Genomic DNA, 22468 nt, shown 5'->3' with positions numbered 1-22468 from the left:
TAGCTTTTAAGTGTCAAGAAGAATGGAAAAATGGTCCTCTCTCTGAGCCTTGGTTTCCTGAGGCTGGGAGGATAATGCCTCCCAGAGTTCTTTTAGGACGATTTTTGAAAGCATCTTAGCACAAATGAGCCTGATATGTAGGTTGCAGGTCCTGTGCTAGCTACTCTTATTAAATAATAATGATAGTATGTCAGTGAAGAGGGAAGAGGATATGACCAGGCTGATCCTTCAGTCCTGCATCCTACCAGCTGCTTAATATTTTGAGAGCCTTGATATTTTAAGGGTGACTACCCCACCCTTATGTGGAAATACTAAGTGTCTGAAGGGGCCCTGGATAAGAGGCAGGCAGCTCTCTCCTACCCACTGCCGCATGCTGTGATTATTGTCCCCATGTTACTTGTGTGATTGCTGAAGGGCCACGTCCCTAATGGGCTTTGATAAGAACCCACCTACAACCAAGACAGGAGCAAATGGCACTTGAGACTGCAGACACAATGAGGTTGCTACCAAGCTGGTATCGATCAGAGCCTGAGCAAAGCCCGAGCTGGGAGACGGGCAGTGTTGGAGGTGCTGAGGAGCAGAGGCCCCTCAGAGGACATGTGTGGGCTTGCACACGCACACACGCGCACACACGCACACACCAGGAGGGTTTTGAAACCTCACCCAGAAATAAGGAGGGAGGGGTGTGAACAGCCTAAGGAGTCTGGTGATTTAGGGGGAGTTTGTCAGACTTCCATTTCAGTTATGAAAGAAATATGTGAAGACAAAGAAATTCATGAACAGCACAGAAGGCTTCGTGGGGCCATAAATAAAGAGTGGGCTCCCAGGGCAGGGCTCAGTGCCCACACAGCACAGGGCAAGGATTGCTGCCTCTCTGGCTCCAGGCTCACAGTCCTCGGGACTCGTTCACTCCCCTGATACCTTCTGGGCACCTACCATCTGCAGGGCGCCGGGCACACGGCTATGAATGGACTGAGTGAGTCCACTCTCTGGGGAGGTTGAAAATAAGCAAGCTCTTAAAAGGCAATGGGAGCCGGGTATGGTGGCTCGTATCTGTAATCCCAGCACTGTGGGAGGCTGAGGCAGCAGAACTGCAAGTTCAAGCCCAGCCTGGGTGATTTAGTAAGAACCTGGCTCAAAATTTTAAAAAGATAAGGGGTTAGGATGTAGCTTGGCGTAAGGCCCTGCTGGTTCAATCCTAGTACTCAACAAGAGGTGGGCTCATGTCAGGTAGCAACAGCTGCAGCGGTGGTTGAAGGCACAGACTCTGGAGCCTGAAAGCCTGGGTTTAAACTCTGGCTCTGCTGCCTACTGGGTGGGCAGCAAACACTCCCAGCCCTACTGTAAGCCCTGGCTGCCGTGACCGCCCTACTAAGGCCCACGCTGTCTCCTGCAGAAAAGGTCTTTGGCTGGACTGGAGCCACCTCACCAAGGAGGGATTGAGGCCCGCTGTCACCCTGGTGAAGGGGCGAGCAATGCTGTTGGATACTCTGCAGCTCCCCGGGGACCCATCCACGTCCCTGCTGCACCCTGCCCGCCTCTCCCCTCCCCCAAGAGCAGCTCTTTAAAAGAAAACTGTGGGCTCCAGAATTCCTGCATTGAGCTCCATTTCCAAAGCCTGGCTTGGGCCACTTGGTCCTCACTGGGGAGATGGGGCACTTCCTCACAGGGCTGCCACATGTCTATACATGGTTAGAAAACTAAGTGGCAGATTATTACTAGTGCCCATTATTAATGATGATTTCCATGGTACTTGGACTAAAATCTCAGTAATGGAAGGGAGTCAAAGTAAAGAGCCAGATGAGAAGAAATCCACACATACACAGCAACTGCAAAAGTCACGCGGTAGGGACAAGCTTGCTTTGTGCTTCATTTCTATTTCTACAACAGAAGGTCCAAGTGGCTAGACAGTCAGTTTTCATAAGGGTCTGGCCTCGTTTAGTTTGCATTTGCCTCGGATCATTCTGGCTAGCGAGCTGAGAATGAATGTGTTGGTTTAGCAAGTATTCCTTGGTAGGTGCGCAAGGCGTGGAACATGTATTTAAGGGTCTGAAGATGAACATTAGGTCCCTGGCCCCAGGGACCTCCAACCCATCAGAGGTGATGGGCCTGGGCATTAAGGCCTGAAATGCTAACCTGTGCTGACTCAGAGGCCGGGCTGCAGTGGGAGGGGCTCGGGAAGGAGTAGGCGTGGGGGGCAGGGGCTGGACCTCAGACTTGCCAGGAATGCAGATGTGTTCCGGGTACAGGGGACAGGATGGGCAAGGCACAGAGCAGGAAAGAGGGACACTGAAGGGGGCAGTTAAGAAGCGCAGTGAACTCGGAGCACACGGGATGCTTTAATCTGAGGCTGAAGAGAAAAAGGGAAGCTAAGGGCAGGGGATTTAGCTCAGTGGTGCCCCCACCTGCCTGGCAAGTGCAAGGTCCCGAGTTCGATCCCCGGTACTGAAGGAAAAGCCAGGCTACAGAAAATCCTGCTGCCAAGTGAGACTCGACTTTCTCCCCAAGGCTAATCACAGGATTTTAAAAGCATGAATGTTAACCATCTTTCCTTTTGCCTGCTGTATATAAAATTGGCATCAGACCTCTTAGTCGCAGGGAACAGAAAATGCAAGTGAAAAAGCAGCTCTGACTTGAGGCTCTGCTGGATTCAGGATTTGGCCCTTTCTGTCTGTTGGCTCCATCTTTTCCCTTTGGGGTTTGGTACTCAGGCTCAGCTGGTAAGAAACAGCTGGAAGCCAAGATGGCTCCCAAGAGCAACAATAAATACCTAAATAAATCCCTGATTTATAGCAAATACCCCCACTATGGCAGGTATCAAGCTACCAGCCTGATGCCCTTGAAGGTCAAGTTGAGAAACATGCAAAACTGGCTCTCGAGGTCGTAAGAAACAGCCCTGCTCACTCAGTCTACACCCTACCACCCTCCAACCCCGGCACGGTCCCCTCCTCCTGAGGCTGCAGCAAGCGTCTCATTGCATCTCAAAACCTCCGTCCTGGTCCTGGGTCTTCTCCTAACAGGCCGTCATGGCTTTGATCTCCATAGGCCTGGGTCTCCAGCTTCAGCCTCTGTCCTAAAGCACAAGAATCGCCTGATGCCCAGGGAAAACCCCGAGCATGGTCACTGTGGGAGGCAAACACAACACACTTATACTGGTATCCAATTCTTTTTTTTTTTTTTTTTTTTTTGGTACCGAGGATCAAACTCGGGACCTTACGCTTTCAAGACAGGCGGTGGAACCACGGAGCCAAATCCCCAGCCCAACACGCTTATCCTGTTAAAAAGGTGCGAAGAGGTGGTGAGGGCCTAACAAGAAAATGGACACGAACGTTCTACAGGGTCTGTAACGTGGACATTTTTATTCCTGGTTTGGTGCTCCAGGCTGCTGATCCATGAGACTTAAAGTACCAACCTGATACTACACAAGACACCTCCAGCACGTGTGGTCTGGTGAATCAGTCACCATTTCTTTCTTTCTTTCTTTTTTTTTTTGGTACCAGGGATCGAACTCGGGTCCTTGCGCTTGCGTGGTAGGTGGCAAAACCACTGGGCTAAATCCCCGACCCAATTCATCATTTCTTTTCCTTTACCCGGACTAGACAGTGCTAATAGATAGTAGCACTCTCCCTCCGAGTGGAGAGCCCCTTTACACGCCCTCTCCACACAGCTCTCCAACAGGCATGGTACCAACAATTGAACGCAGAAGCCATGAAGGACTCGATCCTTCCGCTCTCCGTTGAGCTTGGTCCTCATCATCAGGAGCCAGAGAGGGGAGCAGCTTGCTTGAGTCACTGAGCAACCTGTCAGCAGAGCCTGTGGGCACCCCGAGTCTCCCCACTCTCCAGCCAACCTGTTGCTTACCAAGATGACTCCGTCTGGAGGAATGAGTCAGAGTGTGGGGTGCCCACAGAGCCACCGGCTTCCCACTGCCACCAGAATAAACTCCAGATTCCCTATCCTGGCCTTCAATGCTGCCTGCCACCTTCCTCTCTGACTCCATCTCCTACCATCCTCTTTCCCCCCAGCCATTCTGTTTCTCAAAAATGCCAAGCCCAGCCCCACCTCATAGGCTTTGCAGGCTCTCCCCATGGGGCACAGGCTAGCACCCTTCCTGCCTAGCCCCTAGTCCAGGAGCACAGCCTGCCTCTCAGAGAGTGTGGCTAAAACATCCAGTGCACATCACGGCAGCCAGAGGAGGGGAGGTCTGACTGGCTCGGCCCGGGTCCTGTTCCTCGCTCTCCACAGTGGTGGGGGAGCGGGAGCTGCAGGGAGGAGTCGCGTTGCATTGAAAAGGGAGGCGGAGGGGTTCATCATTACAGCCCAGTGGAGGATGGCAAGTCACATTGTTTGATTTTCTGGAGTGTTTAGAAGAACCCAGACTTTTCAATGCTTATTTCCTGGGAGCAAAGGGTGCAGGGTGAGGAATTCTCCATCCAGCCCTGTGGCAAATGGCAGGCTTAGAGGGGCTGAGATGGGAAGAGACTGGGGGCTCCTGGCTGGGAGAAGCGGCTGTGCTTGGACAGAATGTCCTCCTTGGAGACTCAGTAAGCCCCGCACGGCCCGCCTTTCCTGCAGTCACAGCACTTTGAGATGACAGCCACGACGGCCTCTTACCACCCTACCTTAAGTGATCCCCAGCCCCAAAGGGCCACAGTTCACTTCCAGGCTCCTGAACACACAGACTCAGAGGTGCATGATCAATTAGTGGTGGCCAAGGAGCAGGGGCCAGTGGGAGCTTCTGTGTATTTGCTGACCCTTGCCTATGGAATTTTTTGGACTCTAGTGTGGCTGCCTGAGGCCAAATAAGTTCTTCGCCTGAACCTGAGCTGTCAGCACACCAGGCTGACTTAATTAAAGTGAGCAGAAGTACGAAGTCATTACCTGGCCATGGGAAGAGTTTCCGGGAGTCCTCGGGAGGCAGGAAGCACCGCCGGGGACTGCCCTGCTTTCCGCCCGCTGCCCTGTCTGTGAGGCCTGCTCTCTTTCATCATCTGCTCTGCTGCAAGTGTGTTCCCTGTTTGTTATCTGATCTTGCAAAATGGGAATGAGACATGTTTTGCTCAGAAAAATGCAGAGCAGCCAAAGGAGCGTGGGCCAGCCACTGGGTACAGCCGCCGCAGAGGGAAGTCGCCGCTCATCCCCGCATGCTCCTGTCACCCTCCCCGGCGGCAGCCTGCAGGGCCCCGTGACAGGCTGAAAGGCCCTCGGGGAAGCTGGCATTAAATCCCAGAAGGTTGCCAGTTCTCCTGCTGGTAAGGGGAGAAAAGCGGAGGCCCAGCAGGCGTGTCCAGACAGTGACAGCCAGGCAGGGACACAGGCAGCTCTGGCTGCAGGGGACAAGAGCAGGCGACACGGGGAACAGGGGAGATGTTTTGTCACAGGGAACAAGGGGCCAGATGGAAGCAGGTGATTTCTGGCCAGGCCCAGGTGGAGATGGGCTGGGAACTTTTACACCCTGTCAGATGGAGAGAAATAAGCTCAGGTCCTTACTCACTCTAAAACTCTATGACCCATCAATCCGCCCGGGGAGCAAAGGTTCCACAGCACAAATCCAACTGTACCATCCCCTGCTCCGGGGCGGAGACACACCCACACCACTGTTCTGATGGTTCAGACCCTGAAATCCTTCAGTCCTCATCACAGCCATAAGTAGCTGCTGTCTTAAGCATCTCTACTCACCCACCAAAGTCACCCTGCCTCTCCAAGACTCGGTTTGCCTTCCGAGACTTAGTTCAGCACCGTGGCCAGTGTCTGCTCCGCCTCTTGGGCCTGTGTTGTTCGATGTTGAATATCCCCACTGCAAAACCGTGGTCTTTCCTCTGACATATCCTTTTTCGTTTTCTTTTTTCCAGTACTGGAGATTATATCCAGGGCCTTCACACTGAGCCACACTCCAACCCTTTTTAATTTTGTATTTAGAGACAGAGTCTCACTAAGTCACTAAATTGCCCAGGGTGTGCTCGAACATGTAATCCTCCTGCCTCAGTCTCCCAGAGTGCTGAAATTACAGGTGTGCACCATCCATGCCTGGCTCTGGCATGTTCTTTTCAAGCACCACCACTACTAACTTTCCAGCCTCATCTGTCACAACACACTGACCATGAACCCCACAGATACGAATTCCCCGCCATTCCTGAAACAAGACACGGACAGAACACTCTCTCAACCTGGATTCCCTCTCCCTCACCTTTTCTCCAAAGCTCCTGTCCATCCTTCAGTGATGCCCTGGCTGCTGTGGCCAAGGGCAAGAGACACAGGGACCACCCAAAGAACTGGCTTGATAGCTTGGATACTTCCCTCTGTATAAACAGTCCTCTGTCTTGTTTCCAAGCTCTTGTTCTGTTGAGATGTCTTGGGCTGTCGCCCTCTCCCCAGATGAGGACCCTGCCTTGATCGGACCTGTCACTCATCATTATGGGCAGCAGCAACATGGGGAGAGACACTAACGCACCAGGCGGTCACAATTCTCGGCAACACAAGCCAACCCCCAAAGACCACAAGGGGAGGGTTCACTGCCTTCCCAAGTGCAGTCTGTCCTCCAATCAGTGGTGCTGATGAACGAACATAATAAACAAATCCATCAACATTTCATTTATTTGCCCTTGTTCTGACCATGCCCAAATGCATCTCCTATCCATCACCCATCCTTCCTGCCTGAAAATGACTTATTTCTCTTTCCTCTGCACTGCCCGAGCTCCTCCATCTCTCCTGTGACCACAAGAATGTCAAAACTGCAGTTCCCTCCCCTTTATCATGCCTGTGTCTCCAAGTATCTTGCTGCCCAAGATATTTGTCTACTTCCATCGATCCAATATATTCTATTTCTAACAAAAAAACAACCACAAAAATATTCCCCAACATGCATATCAGATCATTGTACTTTTCCCATCACATACCTTTAGTCAAATACATTTCATACACTTTCCCCTTAACCTAAGAAGCATCCTATTCAATTAGGATCGATTGCCCCCATGATCAATAACACCGATTGCCTCTGGGGGAAGATGGGACTGCGATGCAGATGCTGAGCTGGGTTCCCAGGCCAAGTTCCCACCCCTTCCCTGTTCCCTCTGCACTCTTCTTTTTCTCGGCTCTCTGGGTTTCAGCTCCGACCTCCGGGCAGCTCCCCAGGACCCCTGCCCCGACACAGGCAGGTGGGCGGGGGCTTCACCTTCGGTGCTCGTGACCCTGCATCCCTCCCACCCTCCAGAACAGCTCCGACACATACCATCTCACGCCAAGGTCTGCGTACACGGATGTGGCAAACCCAGCCAGCATTTGCTGGCTGCATAAAGCCCCATTCAGAGAGGGTGCGGACGAGATCTCAGGCTTTGCTGTGCTGCCTGCCCTGGTCAGGATCAGGCCGCTCTGTGGCACTGGGCACACTAACACCCTCTGGACGACCGCTGCCGAGCTGCTGCCTCTGCACTGTGCTCCCAGGGTCGCGGGACCCGCACCCCACCCAGGGCCACCCCTCCCACCACGGATACCACGGCCAAAGCCAAGCCCTCCATGCACCCGAGGCTAACGGCACACGGCACACTGCAGTAAGCGCCAGGCAGACCGACCAGACACTGTCTGGAAGCTGCTCTTCAGATATACACAGAGACGGAGCCGTAGTGACTAAGAGTGCACTCGGGGCCCGGGGTTCACACTCTGTTTCTATCATGCACTCGCTCCGTGACTCTGGCCACATCACCTACCCTCTCTGGGCCTCAGTCTCCTCAAAGTTAAATGGAAATAATAACAGCACTTACTCGTGGGGTTTATGAGGATTAATTCAGCTTAACATTCAAATGCCTAATATTTATAAAGTGCTGAAATTAGTAAAAAAAAATTCATAAACACAAATTACATAAACATAGAAGTATAAATACGACATATGATATGGCACTTATTATTTATATTATGATTATATATCATAACAGGGGTTGTCAGAGAGGGAGTTTTCTTATCTTACATGAGAGAAACCTGGGAAGGATAGCGCCTCTTCTCCCCAGGCCAATTAATTTAGCAACCTAACAGTATGATCACAGATCAGCTCTGTCCGTGTCGGTGCTCACTGTCCTGGGTGTGGCTGGTGGCTGCCCGTCACGTGGACCCGTTTGCACTTAAGCAGCTGCCGTGACCCAGGCTTGCATCTCCCCATAGAGTAAGAAAAGCTGCTACTTCTAAACCAGTCCTTGTGGAGGGGCACGACAGCCACACTGACTTAGGCAACTGGGACTCTGTCCTAGGCGGGGGACCTAGGCTCACTTCCCCAAGAGTGGCCCCTGAGCAAAGCCAGCTTCTTTTCAGGAGGAGGAGCCAGCTAACAGTATCTGTCTCGTCCCTAGCGCGGACATTTCTCATTCTGCTTGGAGAAGCAGTGAATTCTGGGCAAAGAAGTTACACTAGGTTAAGGGAGACGACACTCCACCTGGGCTTTCCAGAACACAGATGTCACAGCAGGAGGGAGGGCCAGCATTTCGGGGGAGGAGCGTCCCTGGGGAGCTGGGACCCGGGACTGGACGTAAGGAGGGAGCGAGGAAGTAGGGAAGCTACACTGGGCCAGAACTGGGAGAAGGGGCCAAGTGCTGATGGGAGGAAGCTGTGGGCCATAGGGAGCCCACTGAAGATCTCAGCAAAGAAAAGAAGCACAGAAGAGCTGAGCTCTGGGCAGAGAGGCCCTGGCTGTGGGTCCAGGCTGAAGGCAGAGCAGTCAGGAGCAGGCCGAAGCCATCTGAGCTGGGACCATGGCTCCTGCCAGGCCAGTGGCCGTGCAGGAGGGGAGAAAGGCCCTCACAAAGCAAGCTGGGCCCCACAGCACAGGCAGGGGCTGCATTTTAGGATGGGCAGGGAAGGTGAATGATGGCACCAAGACCAAGGCCCTGCGAGGGGCAGGCATGGAGTCCTGAGTCTCAGGCCAGACACCAGCACTTTACGGTGATAGCAAGGATTGGCCCAGGAGGTTCGACCAAACACGCTGTGTGCCAGGTTCTTAGCTTGGACGAGGCTTCTTCAGGCTTTCCCAGAATGCATTCGTGCTGATCTGCACATGACCCAGCCTGCTCAGGCCTCGGTATGCACCTGAGGGAATCAAAGTCAGCATCCCATGAGACCCTCACTGACACATTTGTCATGGCACAGTTCACAACAGGAAAGTGATAGAGTCAGGCCTAGGTCTACCAGTGGATGAATGGGCAGAGAAGCATGGTATATACACCAACGGTGTACTATTCTGTCATAAAGAAGGACAAGATCGTGTCCTTCCATGGGTGGAACTGAAGATCATCATGTTAGGTAATAAGCCAGGCTCAGAAAGACAAGTATTACATGTTTGCTTTCACAAGAAAGAGGGCATGAAAAGAGAAAGAAGACTGTATGAGGAAGGGAAACAAAGGGAGGAGAGAGGAGGGTAAAAGGTTGACGGATAAATATGATCACGGTATATCGCATGCATGCACGTATGAAAATGCCACAATGAAAGCCATTATTCTGTATAATGAATATGCACTAATTAGTAAATAAATAAAGTCGGGCCTATAATCTCAGCACTCTTGGAGGCTGAGACAGGAGGATCACAAGCCAGAACCCAGTCTGGGCAGTTCAGCGACTTAGCAAGATCCTGTCTGAAAATAAAATATATATACATTTTTAAAGAACTAGGGGTATAGCTCAGTGCAATTCCTAGTGCCACAGCAAACAAACAAATGGAAATCTGTAAAAACATGTTCCCTGAGCCAGAGACTCGGGTGTTTGACTTGGACCAAGCCGGTCTCCTGGCCCCTGCTGTGATGGAAAACAAAGCCCTCTGGAGGAGAGAGAAATCCAAACAAAGCCGAGGCCCAGTTTGTCTCTGCCTCGCAGAGGCAGCGGCCTCTAACTAGATTCCCTTTGGCTGGGCCCCAGCTCCCCGTGACCTGGGGCTGGGGGCCACGGCCAGGCCACGCAGTGAGGGGCTGAGTCACCGGGGAGCCACACAGGTCCAGTCCTGGCGACCTGGGAGCAGGCAGTTTGACCCCAAGTTTAACCCCACTGTGGCCGGAAGCCACACTGCGGAGCACCTGGTCACCCTCCGCGGCCAGACAGCAGCAGAGCTGTTCGGTACAGGTGGAGCGTGCCGTCCCTCTGGTTTCCTCCTTCCCAACAGGGAGACACAACTCTCCCCTCACAGGAGGACGACACACCAAGATGGGCAGGGCTGGGGTCCCAGAGGGCTGTGGTTCTCACGTGCAAACATGGGGATATCAAATAGCATCTGCACGTCCAAATCTCTAGACGAGCTTTTCAACATTAGTCTGGCCCAGTGGAGCAGGCCTGGAATCCCAGCTCTGTGAGGCGAAAGCAGGAGGACTTGTATGAGCCCAGACTGGGCAATGTATTGAACTAGTGAGACCCAGTCTCTAAAAAATAAAAAGCAGCTGATGATGTGGCTCATCATGAAGGCCCTGGGTTCAGTCCCCAGTACCATCATTCATTAAAAAATCTAATTACACAAAGGGTCCACAGATCCTACTCCAGGTTTCTGAGGTTTAAAACGCTCCTTGGTGATTCTAATGGGCAGCCACTCCGTCGACGTGCTGGGGTAAAAGGTCCCTGCAGGTGACAGGGTGGACTCACCCTGCCCATCCCCCATCTGCTTGCAGCTGATGGATTCCCCCAGGGAGTCACCTCTTCCCACCCTGGTCCCTGTGGCTTGGGACAGGCCTCACCCCTAGGCCCAAGGAAGGACCAGAGAGCCAGGCTGTGCCAGTCAGAGTGTGAATCTCTGCTGACTGGGACTGATTCAGGAAGGACAAGCAGCCCAAGCCAGCCCTGGGAGAATCAGCCCAGGGCTTCTGCGGGTGGTGCTGAGGAAGAAAAGCCCTTTGTCCCGAAGGATTGTATATATGGACTCTGCACAGACAGTCCTTCTGCCACCTCTGGGAGACATTCCGCCTGAGAGCAAAGCCCTAACAGAAGAAGTGCTAAGTCGAGAGTTGAAGAGACAGAGTCCAGTAAGAGCACTGGAGTCCTGGATCCAGCCATGCCTAAAGGTGCTTCTCAGCTCCTTGAGCCTTCCTCAGTTACAGCACCTTTTCCTTTCTGCCTGTCCCAGTTGTTTCTGTGGCAGGTGATTTTCAAAGTCCTGATGGATGCAGTGGTTACTGCACATCTGCTCCACAGAGAGCTTGGCAAGCAGAGGCTGTGAGCCAGATTCCATTCCACATGGCCCAGGGAGAGAATGCAGCATCTGCTGCAGGATCCCCGCTCTCGGCCCTTGTCCACCATGCCCCTTCCTCACCACGATCTGCTCCTGCTCCTGGGGTCCCCACAGCTCCACAAGTCATCCCCTCTGTGCAGGACTTTCTGGGGGCCCCTCAATTGTGCTGGAGTCAGGGACTGGGGTGTGAGCCCAGCTCTGCTTCTTAGCCTGGGCTGGGGCTTGCACACCTCTTCGAGGGAGGGTCTCCTTATCTGAGTTCTCTGGAGGGACACTCAGCCACGCCACTGATCAGAGACAGGGACTGTGAGCTTCCTCCTGACTCACTGGGCAAACATCAGGTGGCTGGGTGGGCCAGGCGGGTCAGATGTGGGGTGCTGGGCCTCAAGCAATGCTGCCATTCATTTTGTAAACTCAGCCCAACTCTGAGTTGCAGAATCATGTGTCAGTCAGTGATGGGCCACATATGAACCACAGCGTCCCTTAAGATCACAACTGAGTTGAAAAGTTCCCAGCAACTAGGGACTTCTGGGGCACTGCAGTACAACGCACTCCTCAGGCGTGGAGAAGAGCCACCAGGACGGGGAGGAGCCCTGGATGAGAATATAGGTCACACCCCCTAGGTCATCTCAGTCACACCCATCTAGGCCACACCCCCAGTGACCCACTTCCTCCCACCAGACCCCACCTCCTCACAGCCGGTGCAGCTATGAGCTCACCAAAGAGCTAATCCACTGATGCGTCTGCACCCTGTGGTCCAATCGCCTTCCAAAAGCCCCACTGAACACTGGTGCACTGGGGATGAAGCCCTCATACATCATCTTTGGGGGACACTTCATATTTAAACCATAATGTAAATACACAGACCAGAAACAGCGGCTTACGTACAATTATTCATGTTCCACTTTTACACAACTGGCAGCCCAGTTTCCATTAGCATCTCCTCAAACACAGGACCCCTGCACTCTGATGGCTGTCGCATCAGTAGGATGTCAGGGAATTTTTCAGCTCTTCTATAATTTTATGAAGCTTCCATCACATACATGGCCCATGACCGACAGAAATATCTTTACACAGTGCTTCACTGTGCTTCCCATCCCACCAGCTCTGGGCCTCAGAGTAACCTGCTTTGCCCAGTGGGATCTGCAGAAGCAATGAGCACCATGCCCCAGCCAATGTTTAAGAGACATTGCAGACCTCCACTCACCTCTCCTGCATTTCTGCCATTGTTGTGAGAATATCCTTGGGGTAGATTCTGGTCCCAGAATGACCGGAAACATAGGGCAAGCCAGCCTTGCCCCACCCCAGTCTGGACCCGGCCTCATCTGCGAGCTCACAGCTTGTGGCAGTCACCACTGCCCGGGCCCACAAGCAAGAACACTACTGCTGGGTTTTGTAAGCCGCTCACCGAGTTTGCAGTGACTTATTAGCTAGGCAACTTTATTTTATTTTATTTTATTTATTTTTGGATCTTGCACTTGCCAGGCAGCCTCAGTGCCACTGAGCTACATCCCCGGCCCTTTGCAGTGACATATTACACAGCATATTGCAGAAAGTGCTGACTAATATACATACTATTCATCTACAATGAAAGTAGAGGCCAAAACATGACACATCTGGGAGAACACAAGCAAACACGAATACTTTATGTGGAATTGGATGGTGGCTGGGGTGAAAGGGAGGGGAGTTGGCAGGAACATGGGCAAAGAGCAATGGATCACCCAGTGAGCTGGAGATGCTGCTGCAGGGACAGGTGAGGACCCTGGCCTCGGTCAGAACGCTCATATCGGCTCGTTCTCTTTCCCTGCACTTCAGCTTCACCAGAAACAAGTCCATGAGGGCTGGGGCCCTCAAGCAGTACCAGGGAGGTACAATCAACAACTACTCAGTGAGCCAAGGCCTAAGATGCACAGCTGGACACTATCTTGTCAGAATGTCCCAGTCTGAAGTCGAGGGCCAGGCTGCAGGTGCATCTCCATGAGGTGGGTATGGTGAATGGTGCTTTGGCCTAGGAATTGCCATGAGGTTCTGCTGAAAGAAAGGGGCTTCAGAGCTGCCAACTCAGCCCTAGGAAGAACTTGAGTTAGAAGCCAAACACACTTTTCACAATGGTTCTGCAGTTTGCACTGCAGTTTGCATTCCAACATTTCTCTGGCGCCAGCTCTGCTGGGGGCCAGAGCCTGATTCTCAGTCTGCTCTGCCACTGTGCTCCTCCCTCGAGAGAACGAGAGAACGGGGACATCAAGGTGAGCTGCACTGAATCCTCCTCAGCATCTCCACTGGTTTATCTATAACTGTGGCCCTAAGGGACGCTGATGAGAGCTCCACGGGAGGGAAGGCGGCCTGTGCTTCCCAGGCAGAGAGCGCAGCGCGGTTGTGAGGCTCCCTCCCGGACCACCCTCCGCTCCCTTAGGTGTGTTCGTTTTGTGGCACAGGAGCACTACTCCATGTCCTCCCACCGACCTCCAGCACAGGCCAAGGGCACTCATTCACCTGGAATTCACTCATGTCGTTCCCTTCCCGTGAAACGTCTTTCCCTGCCTTGACCACTAAGCCTGCAAGGTGTGTTTCAGGTGACACCTCCCCGGGCCGATGGCTGACTCCCAATACCATCCTAAGCAGTTAGGCCCTGCTCTGGCAACTGCACCAGAGCCTGACTCTCAGACCCCAGCCCCTCACAAGGAGGCCACAGCCTGCTCAGGATCCCATGGAGTTCTCAGGCCCAGGCCACTTGCAGCCCAGCCAAGGATGGGAAGGGGTGGTTCTAATCTTCACAGAACCCTTACTGGGGGCTTAATCCCGTCACGTTACAGGTAAGGGGACCCAGGTGCAAAGGAGGAAGGCCACCCAGCTGACAAACTGGAGTTGGGATTTGAAGCCAGGTCTTGGTTCCTCTGCTCCAAGTTGTCCTCTTCCTACCAAACCAAACTGGGGCACTCCCCTCCCCGCCCAAGCAGCCATGCCAATCACTGCCTCTCTGCCCCAGCCCTTATGGACACTGACCCCCCCCCCCCGGTGCCCCACTGTGATCCCGCCCCCTGCTCAGCTCATTGGAGCTGAGTGGATTCCAGCACCGGCTGGGCCAATCAGATTCTCTCCCCTCAGATTTTTTGAAAATGGGAATGAGAGACTTAGTTAACTGAGTGACAGGGGACCATGCCGGGCTGCAGGGTGAGGTAGACTTCTGGGAGACTGCTGGAGATGCACAGAGGAGTAGGGGAAACCCGGTCATCAGAGAGCTGAGGGGTCCCCTCTTATGTGCTAAGTCCCCCGAGTCCCCTCACAACCTCCTTTCTACTTTGAGCACCCTTTGGGGCCTTGTGGTCAATCTTTCTCCCTCTCTAGCTCCAGCACCCAGGACTCAGGAAGCACTGGTCCTCGGCTGGTCTGACAGCCCTGCAGTGAACGGCTGCATCTGTAGACACCCTGCCAACAGGGCAGCAATCCCCAGAAGTGGGTGGGGCAAACAGGATGACCTCCAGCTTCCACACACCCACAATTCTAGGCTCCACACAGGTGTTCATGGAGGCAAATGTCCCTTGGCATACTGGCTAGATCCTTGGCGGGGCGGGTGTGTGTGTGTGTGTGTGTGTGTGTGTGTGTGCAGAATTAGGTGCCCTCGGGGAAACAAAGAAGGCAAAGGCCATCTGGGTCCCACGGGGCTGAACAGCCAGAATTGATGGGGAGGACAGAAAGGGCATCTCTCATCCTGCTCAGGACAAAAATAACAAGGCAAAGATAAATAGGCTGCTCAGAGCCAAAGGTACCATGTCAAAGGGTGACAGGAAGTGACCAGATTTCTCCCAATTCTGTCTCGTTTCTGACTGCTCTGTCAAGAAAGATCATTTAACTGGAAAGAGCAGAGGCGGAGCCGGCAAGGCAAAGCCCAAGTTCCAGTGAAACCACATCGGCACCTTCTCCATCTGTCCCAGCCTCCCAGTGCCATCACAGACCCTGGCTTTGGTATCTCCGGGGGATAAGGGACCTCCGGGCATGTACTGGGGACCCCTAGGGAGCTGGTGAGGAACCTGAAAGTGGGTAAATTTCAGGTTCCAATGTGTAATGAATCATGCTAACTTCAAAAAGAGAAAGAGGGCCGGGGATTTAGCTCAGTGATTTCGCCATCTGCTGCACAAGTGCAACGACCTGAGTTCGATCCCCGGTACCAAAAACAAACAAACAAACAAAAAGAGAAAGAAACTAGGGTGGCAGACGCTCCACTGGAACTCTGTGTTAGCTCTGGGGACACGGCCTGAGGGTCCCCAAACCCTCCCAACTCCTGTCCTCCCCCACCCTGTATGTTCTTGGCTGCAGGGGAGGGTGGTCTTGGGGGCAGCAGAGAGACAGCTCCCAGGCCACAAGAACAGGACTTTAGAATCAAGAGTCTGGGCTTTGAAGTTCAAAAGCAACAGTATTCACTGCACATAATATATTGAGAAGAAATGAAGGTCAGAGCAACCTCTCCTCTCCTCTTCCTCCCCCTCCTGAATGTCCTATTAAATAAAGCTCCTCTGGCCCAGGAGACAGGAAAGAGAGTCAAGGATATAACAGAGATTCCCATGCACCACCAAAATCCATTTCTTTTTCCTCGTGGGCACAGGATACAACTACATTTTCCAATGCCCCTTGTGGTTGGGTGCAGTTATATGTGACCAACTTCTGGCCAATGGAATGGGCCTTGTCCAAGCCTGGTCCCTAGGGACTTTCCACTTGCTCTCTTCCCCAACCACTGGCTGGTGGTGGAAACGTAAATGGTGCAGCTACTTTGGGAAACAATATGGCTGTTGCTCCATCACAATCACTACAGCTGTTCTTGTTCTGAGTATTTTCCCACAAAAAGCTGAAGGTAGAGACTCAAATAGATATATATGCACTCATGCTTACAGCAGCACTATTGCCAACAGATGGAGGTAACCCAAATGTCCCTCACCAGATACACACATGAACAAAATGTGCTGTACAGACACGAGGGAATATTCTTGAACCTCAAGGAGGAACTAGACTTTGTGGAGATGAGAAGGAATCTGGGGATGGAGGAGATGAGAAGGGGAAAATAAAAAGGATCAAGGTGAGATACGTATGTGTACCAACACTCCATGATGAATATATTCATTATGTGACACAAGTGTACACTAATAAAACATTTTAAAAAGTAAAAATACAAAAAAAGAATAAAATTCTGACACCCGCCATACCATAGATGAACCTGGAAGACACTGCGCTAAGTGACATAAACCAGACACAAAAAGTCAAATGTTGATGATTCTACTGCTGTACAAGGAACTTAAAATAGTCAGCTTCATAGGGACAGAAAGTCAAATGGTGGTCTCTAGCTGCTAAAGGAAGAGGAACCGGAGAGTCATTGTTTAATGAGCAGTTTCAGTTTGGGAAGACGGAAAGTTCTAGAGATGGACGATGAGGACGATTACACAGAATGTGAATGTATTTAACGCCCCTGATCCGTACAATTTAAAATGGTTAAGATGGTAAATATTCTGCTATGTATATTTTACTACAATAAAAGAAGTAATAACTTCTGCTCATCAAAGGACAGCTGAAGTAAGGCAAGCCACAGAGTGAGAAAGATACTTGCAGTATATATAAGCAACCAAGAATTATAGTGAGGAAAATTCCTATAAATTAATATGGAGACTCTAATAGAAACACAGGTAAAATCTGCAAACAGGTACTTCCTGTAAGATGGAATCCAAATAGTCACAAACATGAAAAGACACTTGGCCTCATTAGTGACTAGGGAAATGCAAATGGAAAACGACCGTGAGATACTATTCTCACCCACAAGATGGGCAAATTTATAAATTTGGTAATGCCAAATGCTATGGTTTGGGTCTAGATGTCCCCCTAAAGCCTCATGCTGATGAGGTGGGGCTTTCTTTTTCAGAGGTATTGAATCTGGAGTGTGTGATGCTGCGGTTAAGGGCATGTGATTATCACTACCTGTGAGTGATTAGTTTGGCACCGCCCTAATCCAGGTCATCTAAATAAGATCAAAGGGGCAGAAAGATGCTGTTAAACTCTCTCTTGTTGCCTTTGCTGCCTTGTGCACACCATGTCGGTTCTCCTCTGCGATGCCTACTTGCCATCCCAGCCTTGGAGCCAGCCAATTATGGACTGAAACCTCTACAAACTGTAAGCCAGATGAACTCCTTCCCTTTGGGTATTGGGTATTTTGTCTCAGCAAGGAGAGAACAGTAACTAACACATCAAATGTTGCCAAGGACAGAGGGATGGGAGTTTCCTTGCCCCGGTAGTGGGACTGTAAATTGGTCCACCCACACTGGGAAACACTGTAGCTGACTCAGTAAAGCTGAAGATCTGCAAAGTCCACCTGGCAATTCCACTTCTGGGTAAACAGTGGGCAGATGGGGTCAAACTGCAGCGGGCATCAAGATCAGCAGGGGGCTTGGTGGACAGAGGTTGTTGGGCTCCAGAGGGTCAGGGTCCTTGTCGACAGAGATGTGAGGATTTATACCCCTAACAAGCTCCCAGGAATGCTGAAGCTGCTGGTCTGGGGCCACACTTGAAGGACCAGCAGCATTATTCATAATAAAAACCCAAACTGACCCAAGTATCCACTATGAGTAGACTGAACCAACACAAAGTGCTAAGTTCTACAGTGGAATATCATGCAGCAAGGAAAATGAACCAACTATAGTTACAAGGTCAACACAATGTTGAGGTAAAGAAACCAGACACAAGAAAGCATACTGATCATATTTATGCAAAACATTCAAAATCAAGGAAATCTACAGTGTTTAGGTGTGCACGCTTGGTAAAACTATAAAGCAGGCTCAGTTAACTTTTCTGGATAGGACCAAAGAGTAAATATTTTCTGTTGTGCAGGCCAGATGGTTCCATCAAAACTGCTCAGCTCTGCTATTGTAGGACAAAAGCAGCCACTGATGACCCATTAAGGAAGAGGCATGGCTGTGTTTCAATAAAACTTTATTTACAAAGACACAACGGGCCATAGTTTGTTGATCACCGCTGTAAAGCTAAACAAGGCAGCAATAACCTCCCCTGGGGGAGGAAGTGAGTAGTGGTCAGAAAGGGGTACGGGGGTACTTCTGGGAATCTGGTAATGATATTTCCTAACCTCAGTGGTAATAAAGATTTTGCTTTACACTAATTTGTTAACCCATATATTTATATGTTTCGTACTTTTTTTGCATTGTACTATATTTCCCAATTTTTAAAAGGTTTAAATGAATAAATAATCGATGAACACAATGTAATCTATCCCAACAGAAAGCTGGTCTTGCAGATGTAGAGCGTGGAAGAGTGGTCTCTGGGGCTGGGGAGTGGCAGGAGGGGAAAGGGAAAGGTGGCTAACCGACGGGGGCCAGGGCGTCCTCAGAAAGACACAAAGGGCTTTTTCAACACAAAAGGAAACTTCCAGCGAGGCCCTAGCAAAGCCAAGCTTGGTGGGGTCAGATTGGCCTCACCGTCAGGAAACAGCAGAGTTATGTAAGGAGGAATTCGTTCTGGTGTTCTGTAGCACAGCAGGGTGCCTATGATCCATGTCAACTGATAATAAACTTCAGAATAACCAGAGAAGAACACCGCGAAGTTTGCCAACATGAGGAAATGATAAGCGTTTGAGGAGATGGACATGCTCATTATCCTGATTTGATAATTACACATCATATATCAAATCATAATGCTTATCCCGTAAGTAAGTGCAAGTATTATGTCTCAATTTTAACAAAGTACTATGTGGCGATAAAAGGAAGTGAAGTACGGATACCTGCCACCGAATCGGTGAACCTCGAAACCACCATGTGAAGTGAGAGAGGCCAGGTGCAAAAACGCTCCTCTTACACGATTCTTTTACGCGTGTCCAGAATTGAGAGCTTTACAGAGACAGAGAGGAGCTCTGTGTTGCAGGGCGGACTTGGGGATGACGAAAGTGCTCTCAAATCGATAGTGGCAACAGCACAACTCTGAAGATACTAAAAACTCTTAAACTGCACACTTTACAGGAGCAAAGTTTATGGGAAGGGGACAAAATTTCAAGAACCTATCATCAGAATAATCTCTTTAATTTAAAACTGGGGCTGGGGTTTGTGTCTTAGTGGTACAGCACCTGCCTAGCATGTGTGAGCCCATAAAACAAAAACCAATGTCCTTGTCACCACGCAAGGAGACCACACAGATAAAAGCCACCTGCCCTACCTCCTGCTCCAGGCCCCTGACCCTTCACATCCGGCCATTTCTCTGCCTTGGACAAAACATGTGCAGAAAATGGGAAGCCCAGGCCAGGTGTGACAGTGCACACCTATAATCTCAGCACTTGGAGGCTGAAGCAAGAAGGTTGAAAGTTCGAGCCAAGCCTGGGAAACTTAAGGACTTAGGAAGACCTGGTCTCAAAATAGAAAATAAAAAAAGAGCTAGGGATGCATATCAGTGCTATATCCCCAGTCTCACACACACATGCACACACACACACACACACACACACACACACACACATCAGAAACCCAAAAGGCCAGAAATTCTGCAAACAAGCAGGGGTCAGGGCATCCCCAACAAGACACACACCTCTCAGACTCAGATGCAACCCCTGGGGAGGGTCACACACCACAGACCCTTACAGGAGTCACCCTGCCGGGCCTTGGGGCCAATTCCTCTGGGAACAGGCCTCTCCTGGGTATCTATGGCAGTGGTGGCAAACTGGTGGCACAGGTGCTGCAGCTGGCTGTTCATTACCACTGCAAGCTCTAGCAGGCTCCCATCACTGGTCTAGGGCCCAATGGCTCTGCAGAGTTGGTAGGGGTCTCAGGGCCCTCTGCTCCCCAGCAGGCTAAAGGCAGCAGGCTCAGGCATTCTGTGCCAGTCCCAGGCTGTGCTGTGCCTGCAGGGAGCCCAGCAGATGGCTGCAGAGGATGAGGCTTCTGGAGCAGAGGTCACTGCAGAGTTCCTCAGCTGCCACCTCCTTCCTGTGCCACATGGGCCCTGCTGACAGCCGTGAGCCACCAGGCCTCCCAGCCAGGGCAGAATCCACAGAAAGCAGCCCGAAGAACTTCTGGAGCCTGGGATGCAGAAGAGGGAGCAGGAGCCCCAGGCAGGGTGGAGGACCTGTGAGGTGGTGATGGTCACACAACACTAAAGATGCTAAAAACAAGCTGAGGACCACGGGATTCATCACTGCGGGTGTGACCACAGGCAGGCAGCTCAACTTCCCTGAGTCCCGACTCACAGTTCTGGGGTAAACCAGAGATAACAGCTCCACTCCAAAAAGCTGTCAGAAGAATTCCATCAAGCAAGGGTGTGAAATTACCTGGCAGTGAATGGAACTCTGTACCTTACTCAGTAAAAGCTAGTTGGGTAGAAATAAACACAAATTGAGTTATGTTCCAAGTTAGCTTTCCAGCCCACGAGGCTGAACCCAAGAGGAGGGGAAACACAACACAATGTTCGAGCTCAAGCCTGTGAGCTCCACCTGCATGTGGATTATCTCATGTGATTCTCAGAAGACTCCCACGACGTGGGTGCTACACTCCCTACTTTACAGATGAGGTATCCGAGGGACAAGAAGATGAGTAGTGTGCTGAAGTCCATGGTTACTAAGGCAGAGATTGAATCTGAACTTTCTTCTTTTATCATTTTGTTGCTGTTGTTATTTGGGATGGAACCCAGGCCCCCTGGCATGCTAGGCTTTCCCAGGCTGGCCCTGAACTTGTGATCCTCTTGTCTCAGCCTCCCAAAGTGCTAGGATTACAGCCATGTGCTACAGTACACAGCTGCATGCTCTTTAACATGGCCCTGGCAGCTCTGTGTTTAAATCTGAGCTCTGCAACTGCCTAGGCAGTGTGTCCCCACCTCTCTGAGCTTAACTTGCTGGCCAGAAAGATGAGAGAATGTGTAGCACCAACTCTATGGTCGGAGAAGATGGTTCAATGGACCCATGGCCTGAAGGCACACAGCAGGTGCTCCCTGAGTGCTCACTGTACACACAGGACTTCACTGCCACTTGTCAGGGGTGGGGATGCAGAGGGAAGACTACTATACTCAGCCACAGCAGCCACAGAGGGCCTTATGTCAGACCTGTTCCTCATCTGTAAAATGCAGCAAGTGAGAGCAGATCCTGAGCCCTTCTGTGTTGGTCAGCTTTCTGTTGCTGGGACAATATACCTAAGATACATCAGCCTGCAGGAGGGAAACTGGCTCCGTTTCAGACGTCTCAGTCCATGGTCACTAGGCCCCACTGCCCTGGGCCTGTGGCGACACAGCAGATCATGGCAAGAGCCTGTGGTGGAGGAAGCACCTCAGCTCACAGTAGCAGGAAGCAAAGGGGGGCTGGGTCCCAGTATCCCCTTCAGCCACGCACCCAGTGACCTAACTTCCACCTACCAGGCTCCACCTTCCAATGATTCCACCACGTCCCAGTGGCACCACAGGCTGATGACCAAGCCTTCAGCAAAGGGGCTTTTGCAAGGTATTTAAGATCCAAACCACAGCACCTTCCCCACCCTGACAACTCGTGTGTGAAGGCTGGACTCCTTGGAACTGGCAGCATGACAAGAGGAAAGCAGAGTGTGATCATTCCTTGTGTTGTGTCAGCTTGAATAGGAACCACCTTGCAGGTTACTAAGTTCTGGATGTGTCTGTGGCTGGTTGACACGAAGGCTGCAAACTGAGGGGGAACACCCACCCTGGATGTGGGTGCCACTAACCAACAGGCTTGTACCCTGGATGGAATAAAAAGGGACAGGAGAAGTCGTCCCTTCCTTTGGAGGAGCTCCAGCCTCCACCACTGCCTTCAGCTGATGCAGACTCGCACCAGTAACTACAATGAGCTTCTGAGTCTCTGGCCTTGGGCTGCTACTGGACCCTCCAACTCTCCAGCATGCAGATGGCCATTCTGGATTCTTCTGCCTCTGATTCCACAGATGGCCACTCTTACTCTTCCGCATCTTATCCTGTGAGCTGACTTAATAAATCCCTTGTATAATCAGACATATATTTCATATTGATTCTGTTCCCCTGTGAGCCCTAACTTATACACCGAGGAAATGCACAAGGTGGGAGGGCATCAGGGAATCACAAGTGTCAGGCCCCTGGCGTGGGGGCTCTTTCTCCTTCCCCAGCACCACCTGGCAAACACATCCTTCCTCCTTCCCTTTCTGCCTCTGCAGCCAGGGTACCCTCAGGGGTTCTTCTCTGTTTTAACAGCTCACACTGAGGTTGTTGGTGAGACGAGGAAGCAGGAGGACTCTGCAGCCCCTGCCCAGGTTCAAACCCACCTCTGCCACTTAGCAC

At 51.4% G+C, this 22468-nt stretch overlaps 1 protein-coding gene across 7 annotated transcripts in view; it reads right to left on the bottom strand.

Moving 5' to 3' along the window:
- Gsg1l (GSG1 like) overlaps positions 1–22468 on the bottom strand; it is a 196427-nt gene that overhangs the window by 92686 nt on the left and 81273 nt on the right. The window contains exon 1 of one of the 7 annotated variants that reach the window (XM_004856010.3): positions 4882–4991. The exons of the other annotated variants lie outside the window; for them this stretch is intronic. The gene's annotated coding sequence lies outside the window, so the exon portion shown is untranslated. Of the gene's footprint in view, positions 1–4881; positions 4992–22468 lie in introns of those variants that run through there. 7 annotated transcript variants of the gene reach the window in all.

This window comes from Heterocephalus glaber, unplaced genomic scaffold, assembly GCF_053883595.1.
Source record: "Heterocephalus glaber isolate CG9 unplaced genomic scaffold, H.glaber_assembly_v1.0 deba00000943, whole genome shotgun sequence".
In the NCBI taxonomy this organism is placed as follows: Eukaryota; Metazoa; Chordata; class Mammalia; order Rodentia; family Bathyergidae; genus Heterocephalus; species Heterocephalus glaber.
The sequence above is the reverse complement of the archived record's forward strand: the minus strand, read 5'-3'. Positions and strand labels throughout refer to the sequence as shown.